Source organism: Metopolophium dirhodum, chromosome 4 (genome assembly GCF_019925205.1).
Source record: "Metopolophium dirhodum isolate CAU chromosome 4, ASM1992520v1, whole genome shotgun sequence".
Taxonomy (NCBI): Eukaryota; Metazoa; Arthropoda; class Insecta; order Hemiptera; family Aphididae; genus Metopolophium; species Metopolophium dirhodum.
In genome coordinates, this window is record NC_083563.1 from 23,132,819 (window position 1) to 23,153,835 (window position 21,017).

The 21,017-nt window shown below is 27.0% G+C and overlaps 1 protein-coding gene across 3 annotated transcripts in view; it reads right to left on the minus strand.

Moving 5' to 3' along the window:
* Positions 1 to 20,666, minus strand: part of LOC132942804 (growth/differentiation factor 8) — a 41,190-nt gene extending 20,524 nt beyond the window's left edge. Inside the window, exon 1 of one of the 3 annotated variants that reach the window (XM_061011453.1) lies at positions 9,468 to 9,644. The gene's annotated coding sequence lies outside the window, so the exon portion shown is untranslated. Of the gene's footprint in view, positions 1 to 9,467; positions 9,645 to 20,437 lie in introns of those variants that run through there. The other 2 variants (XM_061011452.1, XM_061011454.1) reach the window with 2 other exon arrangements.
* Between the last annotated feature and the right edge of the window lie 351 nt (positions 20,667 to 21,017).

Sequence of the window (21,017 nt, forward strand, 5' to 3'; positions counted from 1 at the left end):
TTGCAGTGAGTGTCTGTTTGTGTGTGTATGTGTGAGTGTGTGTGTGTGTAACTGTATGGCTGTGTGTGTAGGTGGCAACTGCCACCGTGCCATATAAATAATAATAATAATAATAATAATACTAAATACTAATAGGCATGTGCATACTTAATCGGCAGGTTATGCAATTAAATAAATTGGACACCCTAAAAATTGTATTTAACCCACCCCCACCCCCACCCCTTTACTGAATACCGGCTCAATATGTAGATGATAAAACCCGACAAGAGATTAAGTTTAAAAACGTATACCAAGCCTGTTTAGTTTGTTATAAGCACCCATTGATTTCAATATTTTTAAATTTAGATCACTTTCGTCCAAAGTTTTACAGTTTTTTTTTTTTTTTTTGGAAAGGTTATTTTACTGTTTGTATAATTATTCGATAATTACTCATAATTTACAAAACATAATGTTGTAAATTGCAAAAATACTAATAAATAGTAAATAACTTAAATATAGGTACCTAGTCATGTTCTTTCCACCGTTCAAGACGTGTAAATCGACTAACATCTAACATACTCATATTGCATACTTAACTTTAATAGATTGACAGATTGTGTAAGATAATTATAAAAATAAGTTCAAATCCTTATTTTTATAAAAATTATATTACATAATATAGGCATTATATATAGGGTGAAAATTATATTCTGAAAAATCTCTTGCCCAGTATATTAATTAGATTTATTTTTTAAGTACTATCATTATTATCTTATCATTCGGATTAGTATGTTTAGAAGAGATCGCATATCATTATCATCTATAAAGACAAACGAATGTTTTATTATCATAGACTTATAACTTTTAAGTACCTGTATATGTCCATGGTTGTTATTCTTATTACTATTATTTTTGTTCATTAAGAGTGAAATGAATCTCAATGTAGATAATAATATATAATAGGTAGGAGCGGTAGGTATATGATAAGTTAATTTTATCCAAACAATTTTTTTTTATAATTATTATTATTATTTAGATTTTAGATATAACACCTAGATATGAAAAAAACCGCGATAATTTAACAGTAATTAAAACAGGAATGTCTTAACAACAATTGATGTTGTTGAATACATTATAGTGAAAACGAACGGAATTTGAAATCAGGAGATTGCAACTGCACCGGTGTTGTATATGTATTATGTATATTGTATAGAAGTATTATAGTACGTGTTTGGATGTCAATTCATTTTCCCACGAATATATTACAATTATTGTTTTTCCGCTCAACAATAATTTCGCATGGGCTGAAAACACGTATTTAACACCCCAGTGATGTGCGCAAAAATAATTGCATCGAGAAAATTTGCATGAAAAAATGTTTATATACCTTGGTCATTGTAACTGTCTATTATTTTAACGTACGGTGTAGTCTCTTCGCACCCTCCAGAGAACTTTCTATTCACAATATTTATTACCAAACACGGGTGCGACCGTTTCGACTTTAACACGACAATAACTCAGCCATAACCACATTCTACTATACCTACCGTACAAACCAATGGTGAGTGGTGACGATGCAAGATGAACTTTCTATCAGAACCAAAGTTTTTTAACCAACAATCCGCGCCCAACGATCATATTACCATACCTGCTATAAACTCCAGTTATTGTGTACAACAAACAAAACAAAAAAAAACTCGGGAAGGTCGTCTCTCAAATACTCCCTTCGACACGCCTGCACTATAATATTATTTGTAGGTACGTCGTATTTTATGTAATCGACGCGTATAATAAGGGTCAAAAACGTGTTGTTGTTACAAGTCCATGTATGCCTGAAGTTGGACACCACGACGATGAGTTTTGACTATTATAATTTGTATTTATGTAATGTTGATTTTGAATGTAAAAATCGATAAACTACGACCATAATATACATTATATACATAACACAATATTAAACATAATAATAACTATATAACTACTAACCTACTATACCTACCAAATATACCTTTATTTAAATTTAATTCTTTAAGTTTTGTTCTTAAAATATTCAGAAAACAACTGCTGTCTTCGAAAATCGATTATAATTATGAGTGTAATGAATAATGATATAAGATCATACAACAACCAAAATATCATACAATTTCAAATCCAAATAAAAAACACAATTCTTCACGGATTTGATACCTAAAATAACAAATTAAAATAATGTTTGTTTATTGATTAATTACTAAGAATTAATATTACATTATTTACATTGATATTCTTTTTTATTTAATATGGAAATAACAATATCACGTGTAAGTAAATTAAATTTTTTTTTAGACCAAATATCCAGAACTGCCGCAGTCTTTGTTTAAAAAAAAAAAAATTTAAGGTTTTTGTGTGAATTTTATGACTAATGATAAATTAATTTAAACTTATAATCATAAAATGTACACAGTTTAACAATAATTTCAAGTTGTGAATTTGAATATTTTTAAAAATTTGTCTTATTAATATTTACACCCTATTATTTAAATAGGTAGTTAAACTAAACTCCAATCCAATATTTTAGAATTATCATTACACCAACAACTTTAATTACTATAAAAGGGGAAAGCAGGTAATCTTTCTACTGTACAATAGTAGGTATCGAGTGTACCTCAACATTGAGCAGTAAGGCACTGTAAAGTAGGTATGTGTTAAATAATTTAAATTTAATGTTAAATCAGTGTACCAATGGAAAAACGATTGTGAGCAAAGACAATCCATCAGCCAATACGTATAATTTATGATATATTTATATTGCTACAAAAATAATTTATTTTACTATTAGTAATACGGTAGGTTGATTTAAATTTTGATCGAAAACATTCCATTTAAAAATTGTACTGTGTGTATAAAATATAATAACATACGTTAAAAGTTTCAAATACCTATACTTACAAATAATATTTTTAAATCACAACAAAATAACTGAAACCGTTATTCTTCGTTTAAATACCTAATTTTGGCCAAATTTAAACTTAAAATATCTATAAAAAAAACTGTGCTTATATATTTTTATAGATTTTTTGGTTACAATATGAATTTCTGATCTCACCTTGAATTAAATTGCAAATCTTTTTGACACAGCAACATTTTTTTTACAACTTTTAAAGAAAAAATCTAAAAACAAATTGAATACATCTATAAGAATCTCAAACAAAATCAAAATATATTGAACAAAATTATATACCATATGTATAAAAAAAATATCAATTAAATATCGTTTTTGATTTGCCATCAACAAAATGTATTTGGTCAAAAACTGGTTTTTCGTGAAGATTCCAGTTTTTTATTATTTTTAGATTCTGCAGAATGAGAAGAGATGTGAATGTATTGATTTTACAACAATATGTTTATATTTTTTTTTGTCTGTGTGCCAGTGCCGCAACTAGGATTCTTAAGGCCCCAGACACAATTAATTTATGGGGCCCTAAGTGGAAAGCCCTCAGGCTTATGTACGTGATATTTTTTTATAGGCCCATAAATGACCACAAACAGACTTCTGATACAGTAGCCGTAGCTCATAACTAACCAAAATCGGTCCTAAATCCTACAAAAGTATTTAACAAATAAGAACAGTAAAATATGTGAAGAACGAAAAAAATTTTCACTTTTTGTGATAGACCGAATATTTTTCTTAGAGTCTACTTCAAAAAAAATCGTTAGACATTCGTTGTCTCAAAAAACTTGAAAATGTAATACAAACCGCCTCACATAGCAGTTTAAAATATTAAAAATACAAATGCACGATATTTTTTAAAGCATTTAAAGTTAATAAGTTAACAACATTTATCAAATTTAATATTTGCAAATTATTTTGTATTTAAAAATTTATAAAATGTTCAATTTGTATTGTTTAAGATTGAAAATTGAAAAAATGAGGTTCCAAGTAGGTAAGTATTTCAATTTCATACTGTAACAATGAAAATGTATGAATTTCTATTTATTCAATTTACTATTGGGCATAGATATAATTTATGAATCTAATTTCAAATTATATAATATTGTTTATTAAACATGAAATTTCTATAATATATATTGCATTATTGCTACATATAATTACTAATTGTTACACTGATCCTCCGCTCAGAAGCGTTTTTTATCAAATTCAATCATTTATATAAAAATATGAAAAATGTATTGTTCAAAAACTGGTTAAGTCACTCTGGTGTACAGTAGATTTGAGCGTACCTAGATATTGGAAGGTCACAGTGGGTCACTGTGATGGATGTGTTAGCTTTAATTTTATTATAAATCATTACATACGAAAAACAATCCTGAACAGAGACTGATTGTGAGCCTATATATCTAAGGATATTGTATTATGTATTGGTATACCTAAGAAATTTATTTTTCTAGTAATTTTGTAGATTAAACTAATTTTTGCAAAAAATAAATCGAAAATATTGTATAATAATCATTAATCATCATAATATTATTTCATGTATAATGTAATTAGATGTTATTTACTTATAACTATTTTAATTAACTACATACCGACGCGCGATGTAACGTACCACGATATGAACAACTATGAACAAGTCCATGGTATAAACATCTTAAAATTAATATAAATATTTAGGAACAATTTAATTGTGTATCAATTAAATAATGATATACGTAATGGCCAAGAAAAGCTACAAGTCCCAATGAATAATATTTTTTTTGAATTACAACAAAATAACTAAAATCAACTGAACCAATATATTCATCGCTCCGCTCAGAATCGATTATCAAAAGTATTAACTTATGTATTGTAATAATTTAATGACTTATGTGTTCGTTTTATAACGCTGTCTTATTAAATAATTTTTTGTGAAAACTTTTAGACCATAAGGAGTGTCAAAAGATTAATGTAGTCCTTCTGAAGATTCAAAATGTAATCTAGTCGATAATAAATAATAATTGTTACTTGTAAAAAATTAAAACGGTAATATTTATTTTCTCAGTATAGTTTATCAAAGAGAAAAAACTACCGATAAATGTTGAAAATTTAGTAAGGCAGTTTTCATCAGTTCTGTTTTACGTTTTTTTACCTCTTCATATTTGTATTTATTGTGCTAAATAGATGCATCGCATACAGTTAATAATAATGTATATTATTATTGGTAAACTATAGTCTATAACCAATGTATTATCAGTTTTAAAGTAAATACAATATACAATAATCTCTTAGTTTACTCGTAACATACCTTAGATACTAGATAGGTATACTGCTGAGTACCTACAGACATATTATAATATTATGATCAGTGTCCAATTATTAGTGATAACTAATGAGTAATGATTAATGAATAATAATGATAGTATATAACGTTATAATACTATAGTAATTTATAAAATATTTAAATTTAAAGAACAACTTGATGTTTCGAAATACAGTATCAGGTCTTATGTAGTAAAATGCTTATGATATAATTGGAAAATAAGCCATCAACTTTTATTGAGTGATAAAACTAGAAAAAATCAGCATCGATATAATAGGTACATCGTAATTATTTATTATATTAACCATTAAAATGTATTATTGTTTTTATAGTTTAATGTAATGTTTCAAACATAATTGTCTTATTCAAATAGTCGAATATTTCTTAATACATTTAATATACTAAAAATACCATACTATATAAATACAGCATTTACTGTTGCTGCTAAGTACTAAAAATAAATTATTATTGAGCGTGCAAAAAGTAATTGGATTGTATTATAGTAAATGAGAAAGAAATGTACATCTAGTATTTACTATTTATAAGATTTATTGTTTCTGAGTGAATACTGTTGTGGTGGTAAAAAAGTCTTCTCGATAAAATTTGAAATTTAAGTACAATTTTAAAATTATTTCAAATTTTATAGTAACCTTTTGGCATGTATAAAACGATTCTGCAAAAAACGAAAATGTATAATATAAACAGGTAGATGAATTACACATGTTTGTAATAAAATGTATCTAAAAGTATAACCTAGCTAAATCGAGTTGAATCAATGGATCAAAAATGTTTCCTTTTGACCTATAGTATGATACAACTTTGTACATATTTTATAACACAAATTACATATTTAAAATATCATAATATAGTTTAATAATAAATCACTAGTATCTAAGAATTAAGAAAATGCAATAGGAAGATATGACTCACATCCAAATACTCAATATTAATTTGTATAATCGGTTTATTAATTTAATGTATATACCTAATGTAAATTATAAAATAACTAGGTAATGTACAAAAAAAATGAAATACTTTTTAAATGACAAAATAATAGACATAAGTTCATAACACGTTTTACAGGTATTACTTATGTCGTATATTTATTTTAATTATACTTAGCATTTTATCAAAATCAAAAAATCCAACGTTTCACATTAATAATTTTACTGATCTATTTCAAACTTCTCATAGATACTATGTAGAATACAGTTTTACTTATTTAAATCAATTTTCTGAAATTAGGCTCAAAAATATCATGGTATATTGTTCGAAATTTAATAAAATATCTTTTAAAAATTAAGTCTTTACTTTATAATATTATTCAATTCTATGCCCGTTTTATCTTAAACATTTAAAACGCGTAATTATACCGTGAACTGTTATTTGCTCATATTATTGTTTGTTAACTGATGGGATATTTTGAACAAGCTCGTGTTCTTTTTATTTTAAAAATAGTTGTAATCTGACAGTTGAACGATTCGCTTGTATATACTATGTATGTTATCCGATACATAAATTGCGTAACGTAGGTACCTATAATAAAAATATTTGGTTTCAGTAATATAATTGTGTATCATTATTTTTCAAGTTCAAAAATATTACCGTGCTCCGTGGTTAATATAGGTACTTTAAAATAATTATACGCACAGTTAAAATTCGTACTTAGTAGCTAAGCATTTTGTAAGATTAGACAGGTACACAAAGAATTAATCTAATTTTGATATCACTGCCAAATTTATTTGGAATATCTGGAGAACATATTAAGACTTTTAAAATGCCAAAATCTACATTATTTACTCAAAAGCATGTGATTATGAAAGATAAACAAGCTAAGCGATTACTTTGCACCCATTTAAAAACTAATTTCTCTTCTAATTGATATAAAACTGTAGAACAGAAATATTTTAAAAACAACTTCATTATAATATTAATTTATAACGAACAGTTTAAATCATATGCTAAATGTCATTATGTATAATTAAACCAAAGAATTGTTGTCGGTTATAAAACTATTATATTGGAATTTGAAAGTACAAAATGTGTAAATCAATTATTATTGTTTAAACCATAACTAGCAACTGTGGCCTACGTTAAATTACTATTTAACTCTTAAACTTATGCTAAACAACGTGCAATACCTGTAGTGTATACATATATTGCAAAAAAATTGTAGACTCAGCAAGGGTAGCGAATGAATGTATTGTATTTACAATGATGTGTTTTTTTCTGTCATTCATCGACATTTGGGGTAGGCAGTAAAAATTGAAATAAGCATCTTTTCTGATAGAAATGTAAATCTATATGAAAATTTCCAGTAGTTTTTAAAAGCATCGGGAAAACAAAAATAAAAGTGAAAAAAATGGTAATTTTAACGCAAATCCAATAAATTGAAAAAATCGATTTTATTTTTTTGTTTTAACTCAAAAACGAATACCTAACTGTAAACACTTGAAATGTTCATAAAATATTTATATTATCATTTTCCATAAGTATATGGAAATATTTTGAATGATTTTAAGCTATTTATAGCCTTGAGAAATGTAGTAGGTATATTTTTTAATAATTATTCTCGATAAAAACTTTTTTACTAAGTAAAATACTAAAATAGCTAGAAAATTTAATGAAAGGCTCCTCATAAGTTTCTTTAATGGAAAATCAAAAATATTTGACGGCACGATTATGTTTTATATCTATTTAAAGTTCAAATTTTGATAAAATTTTCAAATTATTTTTAGTTAGAAATTAATAAAAGTTTTACTTTCCATAGCTAACATTAAAAATTTTAATAGAATATTCCTCATAAATTTTTATACTTAAACGAAAAAATAAGTTTACCGGTACGTAACATTATTTTTTTATGAATGATTGAATTTAAATTGTTTACGATATTGGATCTTTACCGGTAAATTTAGGCGCCCGGTGCCAATGTAATTTTGTACATGATCTACGGGAATAATGATCCTGTACTGTAGAATCGACCAAATTTGATCATTTTTTTTTTAACTAATAAAGGGTAGGTACCTAACATTCTGCAGGCCACATCAAACTCCGTTTTTCAATATTATATTCTCAAACTGTATGTCTTCAAAAATAATACAATATAGTGATAGCGTATGTTCTATAAGGCCGTCGTAGCAGCCTTCAAAAACAAACCACATATACGAATATACGGCGACTGACAGATGGTTAAAATACGTAAAAAGAGATTTGAGATAAACCTTGGATACATAAAATAGAAGGAACGCAAATTTTTGTCCCAAAAATGCGAAAGTTTATGATAGATGGTATTATCAAGTTCATTTGGAGCGCAGCGTACACAAAGTGCATGTACCAGATAACGGCAATCGTGGAACCTAATAGATCCAATAAATATCCTTAAAAATTAAGTAATTATTATTAAGGTATTTATTTATAAATTAACAAAAAAATTTATTATTTCCTTTCTCTAGATAATTTATATTTTATTGTATTTTCAAGTTATTTTAGCTTTTTTAATTTAACAATAATTGTTCTCTTGTCATATCTAATAACTACGATTAATAGTCAATTTTAAATTATTATTGTTATGAAAGTATTTTAATGTCGATGGTGACAATGTTATGAGTAATCATTGTAATCGATAATTGAAAACTTAATATTATTTACAGTGTTTGTTCATTTCAATGTAGTTCCAACCGAATGTTTTATAGTTTATATTATATCTTCTCGATACATAAAATAAGTGTTTTTGATCTAAATAACTGGCACCATAGGTACATTAGTCAAATAATATTAGTTCATGGACTTCTGTGTTGACAATATAATATAATTAATAATGTTATAATATCACAACAATATTACCCTTTTATAGTACTCGTTTTGAGCTCCACCTTTTTCGTAAAATATTACGGTATTATAATATAACATTCAGTATTCTGCGTTATCGGTTATACCCAGTAAGTATCCATAGTATAATATTATAGTATTATAGTAAATTAATTATTAAAACAAAATAATGCCATGACTAGATACTAGATATATGGTTAGTGGTTAACAAAATCATTGTTGATTTTCAATAAAATTCCCTAAAAATCTCAATATTTAAACAATGAATGAAATTAATTGAAGATGTACAAAAATTATAGTTTAAACATACATAATACTTAATAAATATATAAGGTTAAAAATTGTGATGTTCGTTCAAAACTAATTGGTTTTTTTTTTTAATTCTCCTTCTATTATTATTAGTTATTAGTACTTATTACATACCATTTTTTCAACTCACAAACGTCACATACGATGATTAGCAGTACACGGAGCGGACAATAAGAATTGTTTTTACTTCGCATCAATAATAATATACACATTACACATTCCGTAAGCCATGTACACCAGGATCAGGACAATTGAGATTATACTTAATATGATGAACGAGAACATCTTAGCTCGTTTGATCGAAACGTAATGCACTTTATATATCATTTTTCCAAAACACTATATAGATACACACGTGATACATAAGATGCGCTAGGAGGGGCATCTTAGGGTAGGGGAATGAAGAAAAAAAATTGTCTAAAAAATTGTTTAACTATTGTTCTTTGCTGTATTATGTATATTGTATCAATACAAACTGTAAGACTTTACATAGTACGTGACGTTCGGACGCATGTTTCAACTGTCGCGATTTATTGCATGCACATTTGTCAATCTGCACGTGATAGTTCATTGAATGGGTTCGAATAAGTTAAAATACATATTATATGGAACGGAATAACGAAAATTTAATATAAAGAACACCCCAATAATAGGTAGTAATAATTCTAAAGGTTTTTGTGGTAATAATTATTGAATAAAAATAAGGTAATTGATTTACTCAAAATACTGAACTATAGAAGTCAATAGACTTAATATAGAAATTGATGATTATACAGTATTCAATTTTTCGACTACAAAAGGTGTCTGGCATTCAAATAAATTAAGACAAATTTAATCGTGAAAATTGTATAATTAATTTAATACCATCATATTTATTGGTTAAAGGTCAACTACTATGGACTATAATAATTGATTTAATATTTTAATTTATAAAACTAAAATGCAAAATTAAACTTGGAAACTTAATTTAAATTATTCTACCTAATATAATCTATGTATACTGTTAAGTAAATAAAGTAGTACGCCTTAAATACCTATAATACAATAGACAACAGTGGCGGATTCTAATTTTTTTTTTTTGAGGGGGGGGGGGGGGGAAAGTACAAAAAGTTCCTAAATTGGCTAAACACAGTGTAAGACAAAAGAAAACTACTGCGATTGGGGGGATGACAAAATGCCACCTTTGCCCCCCTGGATCCGCCACTGATAGACAATCAAATTCATAACATTATATAATATAGCCTAATAGAGTGGCCGGAACTTTTTTGGAGGGGTGATATAAAATTACTTTTTACCTATTGTAGCTAAAATAACAGTGGGGAGGAGGTTCTACCCCTCAAATAATTTACCAGTAATAAATCTATAGGTACAATAATGTAAACATTAATTAGTGAAAATACATAAAGTAAGTATTATCTGTATAACAATATACAAATGTGGCTTAAATTAATATATTTTTATTTATTCACTTAATATTTCACTTTATTTATTTAAACAGTTCAAACGATATCTGCCCCCTCCCCCAACTATAAAATATTAGGGGCAACTGCACCCTCGTCCCGTAAAATTACCCATGTGGTCTAAATAGATTTTGCATTTGATAATTAAACAGAAGGTACTTAAATAAAATTAAAATTTAGCTACTATTTCATTAGTTAGTATTTCACTATTAACCTAACCATTATATTCAAAAATGCTTCACACTACTGTTTGACTTCGACACTAGTGTATACAAATCAATGTTATAACTTATAATGATGCATGGATATATGTATATATATGTATAACTGTATTCTATTATGATCTAACAAAAGTAATTGAAAAATGATATGAAGAATGATTTATATAAACAATGTTCACATGGACTGGCTTACTCACCAAGCGTGTGGAGGGGATTAAGATTTAAAAATTTGGATAATTGGATAATTGTAATTTATGTCTAATGTCTACAATTTTTATTCATAGAATATGTTTTTCATATTTGATAAATAAATAAATTTATATAACTATAATACATTGTTTGTTAAAATCATATTACTCAACAGATGTTTTCATTAAGAAATAATGAATTGTTCACGAGATAGAATTATATAAAGTATTAATGCCTATAAGAGTTAGGTTAGCAATTACTTTTAATTACTCACACATATTATTTTTATAATATACCTACTAGTTACTACAGTAATTCAACTCCATATAGGAGGTATTCAGTTTAAGTTAATTGTTTGATAACGGATCCAGAACCTACATTTTACTTTTATTTTATAAGAATTATAGCTACAGCATAAATGCTAAATTTAAATAAGAACACCAGCGTAGGTCCACAAGGACTGCCCTCGTCGCCATTTATTTACTAAAAATTACTAAAATATTACCAAACACAACATAAAATTAGATTTTTTAATATAAATGTATGACAACTAAAAACATAATTTTCAATACCTACGTGACGATATCATAATGCCTAACCTTACCCAATCATTGTAATTTACCAAGAATAACATTCTCCACAATTTGAAGTAACGTATCATGATTCCAATAATATATTTGACTAGGTAAAGTAGGTTAGCTAAAATAATATGCCTTTTATTTTTAACATACGATGAATGGATAAATACAATTCAATTTGGTCAATATTTCAATATTATCTAAGGTCAAAAGATTTACAAAACAAATTATTTAACATCTATAATAGTTAAAAATTACTTTTATGTTGAAAGTAAATACATACCAAGTGTTTAAATTATATTACTTTGAAAATTGTTCGAAAATCAGACCATTTTTCTACCCCAAATGTTGATGACAGTCGACAAACAGAAAAACAAAACACATATTATCATTGTAAATACAATACATTCATTCTCTCCGCTAAGTATCTAAAAAGAAAAACAGCAAAAACTAAACTCAAACATTATTTTTAGCAAGAGATAAAACCTCAATTTAAAAATTATTTCCAAATCTTCTTCTATACCTTACACACAAATTATAGCCAAACCATTGTATTAGCAAAGCGATGAATGTATTGATTTTTTTGATATAAAAGTGAATCAAGTTTGGGAGTCAAAAGTATAAAAACCACCAGTACTTGTTTTAATAATTGAGTAAGTTAAAAAAAAAAGCAGGTAACTGGGTAGATTAGGTGTCTAAAGTCACTGTAATGTATGTGCTAAATTTGAATTCAATAATTATTGTATCGGTACGAAAAACGATTTTGAGCGAAGACGTCCTGCCTATAATATTACTAAGTAAATTTAATTAATTGTAATATATACAGTTTTTATGATATTATTGTGTCTGGGTGTCGGAGCCTGTGCGTTTTTTAATTCAAAAATATGTCTTACAGGAAAAACTCGCACGCCCTGTAGAATAGTCGGATTTTGTTAGTTAATTTTTTCATTTAAAGGAAGTGATCAAAGCCTGATTTTAGAAGCTAAAATTTAAATAATGCACAATATTTGTTCTTTTCCAAACGTATTACTATTAACGTATTACTATTTAATAATCGGCCTTTGATCCGACACGAAAATTTTTCTCTTATTTTAAGTAAAAGAATAATAACGAAATCCGACTATTTTACATGGGGTGAGGGTTTTTCCTGTGAAGTAATTTTCGTTGATGTAATACACCGTTCAAACCCCCCTAAATAGGTATCCAGCTGTAAATTAGTTTAAAAGTATTATAATTAAGGTAGTAACAAAAATATAAAATATGGTAATTTTCAAATTTTATAGAATTTTGGAAAATTGGAAAAACAAACCAGCACTGATACCTTTAAAGTAATTTATTCTACTATTAGCCATAGTTATCACAGTAGATTAAATTAATTTTTGCCAAACAAATTGTATTTGAAAATCTCATACTGTATACAATATAAAAATGTACTCTAAAAGTTACAAGTTCCCACGAATAAAATTTTTAAACTACAACAAAATTATTAAAATCAGTATTTTTGGTTTGATTATGTAATTTTGTCCAAATTTGAACTGGAATGTCTGTAGATAATAACCGTGCTTCTATATTTTTAGATTTTTTGGTTACAGTATGAAAATGTATGAGTATCTTTGTTTTCAAATTTAAATTCTTAGCTATAAAAATTGAACATTTTATAATTTATTAACTCCATTTGAAAATGTTCAAGATTTTTATACATTTTGTCAAAATCTGAACTTTAAATACTTATAAAAATAAAACAGCCAATGGATATTTAATATTTATCAAATCCTATTACAACAACTTGTAATGAACTTTGCACTATATTTTTAAGCATTTTTACCCGACGAATCAAATTGTATTGACATTTATAGAATAAAAACCTAAGAAAATTCCAAATATCTAAATAACTCAAAATATTTTGAATTATTAAATTATAATGATAAATTAAACATTTGATGAAAAGTTTAAGTACCTACGGTTAATAGTTTGTGAATAATAAGAAAATAAGAAAATCGTTGCATGAGAATTTGTGAATATCCAATATCTAACGTCTTCAAACATTTGTAAAAAATTAATTTGACTTTCCAGCAAACTTTTTTCGTTAAATGAATAAAACATAAGGAAATCTCGTATAAAAATTTCAAAACTTAGAAATACATAGACATTTTTTTATGATTTTCTAACTCAAAATAATTTTTAAATTTTCTAGATTTGATGGATATTGTCAACATTTTAACTTCAGGCGTTAATTTTTTGTGGATTCATGCTCAATTTTTTTTTTTCCACTAACAAAAACTTATTAGGAACGTTGTACTACATTTTCAAGATTTTTGATCGAAAAATATTTTGCCGACCATAATTTTAAAAATCTAATTAATTTCAAAATTGTCTTATGCCAATAAATAGCTCAAAAAAAATCGCAATATTTGAAAAATAGTATAGTGCATAAAAATTGCAACATTCTGTGAAAATTTCATGTATCAACAGTTTGAAGCTAAACTAAAATACAAAATCTATTAAGAATTTTGGACCCTACCTAAGTGCCAACTAGATTTAGTTTCCTACCATAAAAGATGCTGTTAAAGAAAATCAAAGCATTTTTACTGTTCGGAAAGGTCATGATAGACACAAAAAAAAATCATTGTACGGGATAGCGAGAATTCTTAAGCAAAACAAATTTCTAAATTTGTTGTAATTCAAATACGAATATAGCCGTCAATACGAATAGGAAGAATAACGATTTTAGTTATTTAGTTAGTAACTTTTACTTATATTATTATACATTTTAATATAAGTACACGACATTCTTAAAATATATATAAATTAATTTTATTAATTTACCTATTTAAACTACGAACCTATTCACACCGTTCTACGGTAATAATCGACTATAAGTACCTATATACCTAACTTAAAAATTAATACAGCGACATACCGGTATAGAATAGTCTGAAATCTGAATATAGGTTAGCGGCATATACTCATATTACGTACAGACATCTCGTAACTTACTGCTAGGCTACAAAATTCACGTATTTTTTTTTCTACTAAACCTAGTTATAAAACAATTTACATTTTATTTGTTTCTGAAGCTCAGTGAAGAGAAATTTATTTTATAATAAATTATTATTACTTATTTATTATGTCGACGATGGTGATCTTCTGACAATTCCGAGAAATATTTTTATCATCTTTAACTTTTAAGTACCTATATTGTCAATTTCTTTATAATACTTCTGATTTATGTTGGGGGCTTATCGAGTTACAAGATGCGGTAATTTATGGGACAATTACATAGCCTGATTTGGAATTTTTGAGGCCAGGACAAAAGAAATAAAAACGGGCCTATTTTTATAAATTGTAAATTAAATTATAATTATAGTAAATTAAACAATATTTGAATGAAAGTCATAGGTATATTATAAAATCTTAACAATTTTTATAATTTTTCTCTAGTCTTATTTTCTGAAAATGCATCAATAACATTTTCGAAATTAATGTTTGCAATGATTTTATTTTCAATGGATAAGATTCCTAAAAGATACAATTTTTTTCAACATTTAAAATTTTTCAATTATTCTTTTTCCTTTTTTAATTTAATTTTCTGTTAGCTGAACCACTGAAGTATTTTTAGGTAACATTTTTTAAATTAAAAATATAACAATGTACTTTATTATAATAAATTATAATAAATAAAATAAATTACAAAAAAGCAGGAAAGTGGGTAACGCTTTGCTGTAAATTAGGTGTCTATAGAGAAGTACCTAACCGTAAATGGGGTATGTGTTCAATTTGAATTCAATAATTATATAATTCATTGTTTACGAACAAAGATTCTAAGAAAAGACAGGCCGTAGATCTGTCTATCTATTAGTATATTTTATGATATTAATTGTGATCACGGACTAAGATATAATTATTAGTCCGTGAATGTGATTAAAGTAATTAACTAATAAGCATTATATAGTAGAGAGAACCCAGTAGTTATTATAAATCAAAAATACATTAATTTATTGACAAGTGACAACCCATCACCTTTGGTCAATGGTCATATACTTGAAGAAATCTCGTAAATTACACGGTAATGTATACAAAACAATATTATTTATGGACCTTTTTCTAATGCATTATTGCAGTTGTCTCATGTCCTTGTCGGATCTGGTTTACATGAGTGCTCGCCAAACACCGCTTATTAGTGAATATTTTCCCAAGAAGTGTAACGTTTAAAACACGCGAAATCTTTTCGAAATTCGGAAACCCGAAACCCCATACATCTGCCCATTAACCGTGACCAGATGTGCTCAAACACGTAACCCCACCACCCAGTTTAATAACGCTCAAAGGGCACGACGGAATATTTTTCATTTTTCTTTTTTTTCATAATCAAATAAAATCGGTTATATTTTATAACACATTATATACAACGTATTATATTATATACCTACGTGTATGATTTGTCATCTGTATATTTACTTCAATAAATACATTATACCTATTTAATATTACTCGCGTATGTTGTATATGTATATGACATGAAACTATATACTTCAAATAGTGTTTAATGTTTCAACATTAATTACATTTTTAACATTAATCAAAACATTTTTTAATAAATATTGAATGAATCAAAAATCATTTTATGAGTTGTGACTATATCAATAATAGTTAACCAAATGCTGTAGGAAACACTTTAATTCAACACGACGCATGCTATAGGTAAGCCTAATAAATAATAATACATATTATGAAACTTGTAATTTGAACCGTTGTAACCACCAAACTACTGAGTATACTATTCCATTAATGTTGCTATATATTATATTATTAATTTTAAATAAATTCATGTTTATTTAAATTATATATCATATTCTATTACGACTCTAGATATATGACATAATGTTTTCAATAAACTATAAATGTATAATTTAAGAGTAATATACTTTGTTCCATATTACAATAAAACAGTTTACCCCTTCCATCCGACCGCCATCTCTCTCACCATGCTAGTCGTTATATTTTTTGCACATAATTTTTTGCAATTTGGCTAGTCGTTGACCTCGACCACGCAAAATTAATTCACACAACTCTATCCCCATAACATACACCATTGAAGAGGTCAAAACTCGAAGTTTCCAGCTCCCCCATATTAATTTCTATTTTTGTTGGACGAAAAATTATCGTAGAGAATATAACAGGGAAACATATGCATAAATTCTTTGAATAAATAACCAAGCACAACTCATTATATTCAAATTATTCAGTGTTGAGATAGGACAACCGTTGTACCGTGTAGGAAGGTATAGATATGATTATATAAATAATGATAACATAAAACGACCATCGCCAGTTTACCCAGGTTCTTTTAATTCGTACAACATTTAACATTTTGTATTCCTTCTATAACTGCTATAAGAATGTAAGGTCTAATTCATCACAATTGTGAGCTTAAGCTTAAGCTATTATGTATAATATTATAATATAGTAATGGCCACAGTTTTTACAGGAGATTAAATATAATCAACCGGAAATGGAAGTATTGTTAATGAGAACCAGACGTCTTACCTAAATCATTAAAGGAAATTCACTGAATTCACAAAAATAAAAATTGCATCTGCTTCAGAATAATAATGAACACCGGTACACAGTGAATCAACTAGAATTATATGGATCCATGATGTTTTTCTGTGTAAAGTTTTTAAATGTTATAGTTTTAATTTATTTAAATTTATAGGTACCTATCCTATTATCAAACTTGTAAAAAAAAATATTTCTCCATTTTTCAAATAACCGTTTTAACTATTTTAATTATCAATACTTTATGATGGAACACTTTTCATATTAACGCCAAAACGTATATGAGACCATTTTGAGTAATATATAAGTGACAACTACACTAATAAACCGATTATTATATAATATAATGTACTATGTACATAAAAACAATAACGTTTTTATAATTATTCATATAGGCTTACGTATTAAATGTAATCATATTATGTGTTCTTAGATATTTCCTTCCGGCGGTTAATGTAAAAATAATATTATAGTCGTTAAATATTCAAATTTTCTTATGAAAGAGTTGGTAAATACATCATAATATTACACTAGAATTTTATAACAAAAAAAACTACCATTCACATATTATTATCATAGAATTACCGTTAATATACGAAACGGAATACAACGAGAGCAATGACCTCGTTTCGGGATCTCACTATTTAATTTGCATAACATGTGTTAATCAAACATTATTTTAATGTTCTTCGACGATTATTCAATATATGTAAAACAAATTAAATTAAAACATGTTAAATATTTTGCATGGTAATACCGCAATACGTTGTACCATCGAGTCGAAAATATCAAACTATACACTCACACACAAATCCAAAGCAAAAATGTTCACTTTTATGAATTATAAAAATAAAGACATATTGCCATTTTATTCTTAATATGTAATCGTGTATTAATTAAACATAAGAAAACACATTCTGGGACGATAGATATTAATCAATCTTCATTTTTCAGATAATATTAAAAACATTCCATAATATTATATGACAGTCAATACATAATATTATTAGCTGTTAACTATATTATATTGAACAACTAAATATTAGGCACCTACGTACAGCTTCAATCAATGGAAAAATATGCAATTTTCCTACACTAAACTTGCTTAGTTCAAAGTTCCGTTAATTTTCCCTGTATCGTACCTACAATTATTTAATAGTTTAATATTTGAATTATTAATGTTATATCAATTTAAAAGTAATAAGTTAAAAACTTAAAACTAATAAAATACTAAAGCATATAAGGTATAACATGAGATCTTTATCACTGTTTATAAATTTAAAAATGATCTATTACGCGGTTTATTGTGATGATATAGCCATACAGGTATATATAGAATACCTAAATGAAAATACCACGTTAACAATGAGGATAATTACAAACATGATGAAAAAATGATTGAGTGAATATATAAATATAATCAAAAAGTGCAAATTAAAATGAATATATATTATTATATTGAATTCTTAAATTTATTTTCTCAAAAATGCTGTTTCAAAATTTGATACTTTATATAATATATGATACCTATTATATATTAATCTCACATTTTTGTGTTAGACCTGTAACATCACGATTCACGGTACAACGTATAGAAGACCCTATAACGCTATATCCCATCCCAGTTCAACTAGATGTGTTAAAATATTGTTTTGTATCCCTATAGTCAAAGCCTGCAGAATAATACAAGGGTAATTTCTTTTGAAATCCATATTACACAACCCCTATAAAAAAAAAATATGACGGTTAAACTAATGACTACTGTGTTGTGATAGCGAAATACCGTTTTATTGAAATGATATTGTTCGCCCTAGGATTACCTACCTACTAATTTTTTTTTTAATTTGATGGCACACGACAATATAATATATTACAGGGATAGTTTCTACACTGCACTATCAGACCAGTAGCGTTTTTGGATCTTTTCTTTCCTTTTTTTATTTTTATTTTTTTTTTATCCTTCACCTGGATTTTTTCCATTTTGGCAGTTCATCAAAATATCATCGCTACAATGAAAAAACTTGAACGGTATTATTATTGTTATTATATTGTGTTAGATATATATATACCTACGTCCGGATTTTATTTTTACCTCTCACTCTTTCACTCTCTCTCTCTACCTACATGCATTATCAAAAGAAAAACATCTGGTACACGTCGCATTGTTGTGGAGTTTTGCACTACCTGCAGATCACGTACGTTAGCTTAGAACTCGTGAGCGAACGTGCCCCTCACGGATAACGTCGCTGGTGGCCCCCTGTAGCCCTCCGTAATAGTTAAAAGGGGGGGACAATCATAGGTTGGATACGGTTCGAGTCGGTCCGGCCGTTTTGACCTTTCGCAATAGATATACGAATACATATTATATCGAAATTCATCTAAGCCCAAATCTCCAAAATAATATACGGCTTACCTAATCGAGGCTCCTATTAGTTGAAATATTTATTTTTTTTGTTGCGAGGGTTATTGAAGTGCAAAATTGAGCATGAACCAGTTTTTACGCTAGCACCCGTTTAAACAACTGATTCATAGCAATTTATTACCGGATAAATACCTACTTTTTTACAAAATATCTTATAATTATGATCTAATCGTTGCAAAATGATAAAACAAATTATTTTCGTCCATAATATCTGTTAACCGTCATAATTTTTTTTGTCAATCAAATAAAAAGAAGTCTGAACCTACGCATATTGTACCCACCCATCGTTATAATGATTTAGATTTTAGAGTATTCGACATTTCTACGTAAATCGAAAATAAGTAATTACTATTACTATTATTTTATCATAAAATGATTTACTTACAGCTTGCTATTAATACAAAGATTGTATAATAATCTTAAATGTAAGCTATCGAGTTATTAGTTGTACAAAAAATATTTTAAAAAACCAATTAAATATTATTAAATAATTACACTTCAATTAATTATTTAACCAACCATTTTTTTTTTTAAGGTAAAATCATAGTTTGTTTTAAATCTAATCAGTAGCCACACTAATTTAATAAACTTGTGATAAAAGGAAGCAAATAGTATTGATAAAACTACTAAAATAATAAATAATATTAATACTTACGGTTAAAATTGCGTTAACGAAGAGGTATCCAGGATTAAACTTGACCACCTGTATGGTATAGGACAAACTGATATATTATAAATTAAACAATTTAACACGGACCCGTGTTGAAATTGCCGAGTTCGGGGGGTTGTACTCGAAGGTGAAACAAAAATCTCTGGTTGGTCGGTCAGTCTGTGGTTACTGTCACTGTCAAAATAAAAACTCCACCGAACGCTCCCACTCTCTTTAAACCCGAACTGATCACCGTCCCTTCCACCGGTGAACTGTTTTTTTTTCATTTTTTTTTACCCTTCGGAATTGCAGGTAAAAAGAAGTAATAAACAATATATACCTATATACGATATATTAGTAACAATATAAAAAAAAACAACAATATAAAAAAAAGTAAGATAGAAGATAGTATAGAAGGAAAAAACCCAACAACTATAGGAGGGGGCACACACACACACACACACACCAATCGTTTGACGTATTTAATAATGTACACGTTCCTTGGATAGATATTGGATTATTATATGCATTCAGGATTTTATCTGTTCGCGTGCCTGTGTGATCGATGGGACAACATAAAAAGTGC